The sequence below is a fragment of the Pholcus phalangioides genome, unplaced genomic scaffold, assembly GCF_987345545.1.
Source record: "Pholcus phalangioides strain wild (caught in Gottingen) unplaced genomic scaffold, Ppha-v1.0 ptg000027l_1, whole genome shotgun sequence".
Lineage (NCBI taxonomy): Eukaryota > Metazoa > Arthropoda > Arachnida > Araneae > Pholcidae > Pholcus > Pholcus phalangioides.
In genome coordinates, this window is record NW_028301617.1 from 14,101,148 (window position 1) to 14,105,388 (window position 4,241).

The following is a 4,241-nucleotide window of genomic DNA, read 5'->3' on the forward strand; positions in this document are numbered from 1 at the left end:
AATACAGGGAGCAACATAGTAATAATAAGCACGCAAATGTTTTCGGATTGGGCAAACACCTATGTGGGGAAAACGCTCACAGTACATTCATGCTGCCTCTGTGGTACTTCCGTTTGCATCTTCGTAAATCAAATGCATTTCTGTTTTTTTTTCAGTATTACCAAAGTACGCCCTTGTCCCGTATGTTATAACTGTTAGAACGATTGCAAGCTGAATTTTATTTTCTCCCGAAAAATTTCAACAGGAATACCATTATAACGCTCCATTGCGATTTTTCTGATTTTCATAAATTTGAAAGCTTGTCATTTATCAATCTCAACGATCTTGATGCTAATTGAAATCATAATTAATTAATTAGTCATTCAAATTCGTAAAAATTAGTAAAATTGTGAATTTTCTGATTTATTCGGATTTTTATGATGTTAAACGTGAAATGTCAATTCGGATTTTTATGACGTTAGACGTGAAACGTCAATTCGGATTTTTATGACATTAAATGTGAAACGTCGATTCGGATTTTTATGACATTTTTTTTCAGATCCGACAGACACTGTACGCTTGGCCATCGTTCTCCCGTAGGGGTCCGGGTGAGAAGGATATCTCAGCTCGGCCAAGGGAGTAGAACCCGGGGACCTAGGCCATAGTCAGGCCGGACGGGTCCCATTGATTATTGATCTCCAATTTCAGCGAGAAAACTTCAAACACGCCGCAAAAGAGATCGAGTGCTCTTCGCCGGTAGTGGCAAACAAGGCTGGCGGCACACGGCAACGGTGCGCTAGCCACAGATTTTCCTCAGTGCACGTTTACCCTCCCCCCCTTTTTTCAGTGACTGTTTCCCCCCCCCCCCCCCTCCCCTCCCCTCCAATGGATAACTATTGGATAACTCTTAACAGGTAAGTGACTTTTGTCGATTCGGATTTTTATGACATTAAATAGGAAACGTCGATTCGGATTTTTATAACGCTAAATGGGATACGTCGATTCGGATTTTTATGACATTAAATAGGAAACGTCGATTCGGGTTTTTATGACGCTAAATGGGAAACGTCGATTCGGATTTTTATGACATTTACGGCCGTATTCACCGTCCAGGTTCAGAACGCGATCCAGGTTCTAAACCGCGTTTCACCTCAAAATTGGTATTCACCACCCCTGAATCGAGATCCACGGACCAGCTTTTCGAGCCTGAAACTGAACCTCCGATATCGGCGATCCAGCAGGGTGGATCGAGTTTCAGCGCATGCGCAGTGAACATTATCGTCGCTGCAAACACAAACATCGACATAGTAATGGCGGTCGCGCTGAATTGTTTTTACGATGACCCGGAATGAAATAGGGAATTTAGAATAATTTATTAATTATAAGGTGATGAGTGACCGCGTTTAGGTATTAAATATATGTTAAGTAATTATCCCCGATCAATGAAAGCTTTCAACTATTACTTGAAGCCATCAACAAGTGCCGAAAGAAGGTGAGTAATGATACTTTTCTATGATTTCCTTCAAATCTGAACTTCATTCGCTAACAAAATGATCATTATCAAATAATGATTATTTAATAATATGAGTAATATACTCATGTATTGATATTAATGACAAATTCGTCTTTATGGTACCTGAAACAGGGTCGTAGCGGGCAGGGCCGTCTTAAGAACACCATGGGCCCCCGGGCCAAGTGGCTTTTCTGAGGACCTACCAGGTAAATTACAGAAAATTTCAACCAAATCTCATTTTTGTGAGGCCCCCTCTTCTCTCGAGGCCCCCGGGCCGTGCCCGGGTAGGTCCATCCGTTAAGACGGCACTGGTAGTGGGCTCTCTCGATGCAGACTTTTTTCTTGAGTGGGGGCCCCTGAAAGTATTATTATGTAAAATAAAGTGTACATTTTTGTGAGGGCCCCCATTCTCTCGGCCCTTGGGAAGTGCTCCGGTTGCCCCAGCTTATTTACGGTCCTGACCTAAAGGTTAAAATGGCAGGGTATAGTGTCACGCTTTTGAAGTTTTTTCCTCTCTGAAAATAATGTATCATTGGTCTGAAAAGAAGTCATGAATATCTCTCTTGAATTGCAGGAATAGTCACTTGTATACAGTGTATACAAAAAAATTTTTTTTTGTATTACTTGTATACAAAATTTTTTTTTCCCTAACCAGGACCATCTTAAGAGCATGATGCCCCCCCCCCCCCCCGAGACGAGAAATTTTTCTGTGGTCCTACCTGGTAAATTCTAGAAAATTTCAACCAGATCTCATTTTTGTGGGGCCTTTTTTTCTCTTGAGGAGCCTCGTACATTAAGAACTCGCAAAATGTACTAGGCAAAAGCGATCATTACAGTAGTGCATTTTAATTCCTAAACAAAACAATATTCAACAACACTCTAAAATATAGATTTGTGTATGAAATGTTTTGTCTCTAATATGAAAATATTTATATTAATGCCAAGCAAAATATATTACCTTTTTTTAGCTTTTACCTCTTGGCAGGAATATATTTATTTGATACTTTGCTGATATTTTGCTGCTGTGTGTAAACATGACATTTTCCTTCTATATTCAGTCGATCTCGCTTATAACATTCCCATGTATAATATTTTCCTGCTTAGTACTCGAATTAATTTTTATTAAGATTTCCTGTTTAAAGCATTTTTCCCGCTTACATTTTTCATGGTAATTTTTTGAAAAAAAAAACCCTTTATAAGCAGAATCCACAGTATTTGCACAAATGAAAACACGTGCACAACAAAAAATATTTTCTGTGGTGCATTCTCATTATCCAAAATCATATAATTATCAGCTCATTTCATTCTATTTGTGCATCAGTATTTTGCATATAATTATTGCAGTTCATTCGTTTATTATTTACAGTTAAACCTCACTACAATGATACTTGATATAAAATAAATTCCTATAATATAATGTTAAACTGCTGCCACTCGATTACAGATGTGAGATGAGAATATTAATATGAGAAATAACTTGAGAATAATTATTATTTTTGATAAGAATATTCCCCAGTAATTTATAAAAGTAGTCTTTCCAAAGAATATTCTCTAGGATATTATATATAATTATATTATAAATAACTGGAGAATATTCTTGTTAAGAATAATAAGAATATTCTCAAGTTATTTACAATAGTAGTCCTTCCAGAGTCCTTCGTTACAATATTCTCAAGAATTTTACATCTCTAATCTTAATACAACAGCAATCCCTCTACAATGATATTTTTTCTTGATTTGCAGAATATCATTTTATTGAGATTTTAGTGTGTGATCATACCTTTCGCGCTCAAAACACCAATTCAAAAATTCATGAAATTACTTTTTGGAACCTTATTTATGTGCAGTTCATGCCAGCATTGGGCAATGATTGAATGAAATTTATAATATTTAAGTAATCTATCATTACATAACTAGTACCACGTGATTGCTGATTACATGTGCTTTATTCGTATTATGCAGTATGATTTCACTGTATTTGAAATCACAACACATGAGTATGATTTGTTTCATTCTTTAGGGAAATTTCTTTTCATGAAAACATGTTTTTAATTTTTCAGATGAAACAAGTATTTGGGAGCAAAAGTAGGGTAAAAACACATCTATGATAAAATGTGGCCACTGAAGATGAGCTGACTCAATCATGGAAGAAAATCTCAATATTTATTTACAATGTTTGTGTGTGTGTTATACGTACCATTATTTTTTTTAGCAATCTCAAATACTTCCATATAAATATGAATAAATTATTTTTGATAATTGATTTGTCGTTATTTCTTAAGTGAGGAAAATGTTAGCTTTTTTTACGTATTTTGAATTTGTGCCTTAATTATGTTCAAGTTACAGTGCAAATTTTGAAAGTAACGAATTACTAGATTGTGATTATCATGAACTGTTGATTGAACTGTTGGGTTTAGCATTTTATACATTGAGAGGGGGCACATCTTGTGTGTAGGAAGGATTGCATGCAACTATCATACAAGTTTCAACAAATCACAAAAAATCAGTCTCAGACATTAACTTATTTGGCTAATAGGAAATATAGCTATTAATGTTCAGTAATTTAATATTCAATGTGCATCGCAAGAATTACTATTAGCATAAAAAAATATTTTGGAAATCAAATTCACTGAATTTTGTACTTTTTAATATGTGTATCTAAAAATTTTATTTCGGGTACAAAACAATCATAATTTAAAAAATAGTCAGATAAAAATTATTTTTTGAAAAATTTCCAAATTTATTAGTA

At 35.1% G+C, this 4,241-nt stretch overlaps 1 long non-coding RNA gene across 1 annotated transcript; it reads left to right on the forward strand.

Moving 5' to 3' along the window:
* Positions 1 to 1,059: 1,059 nt before the first annotated feature.
* On the forward strand, positions 1,060 to 3,755 carry LOC149068511 (uncharacterized). Its single transcript, XR_016195235.1, has 2 exons — positions 1,060 to 1,471; positions 3,553 to 3,755. It is a non-coding gene; the product is annotated as an uncharacterized LOC149068511 (long non-coding RNA).
* The last annotated feature ends 486 nt before the right edge of the window (positions 3,756 to 4,241 follow it).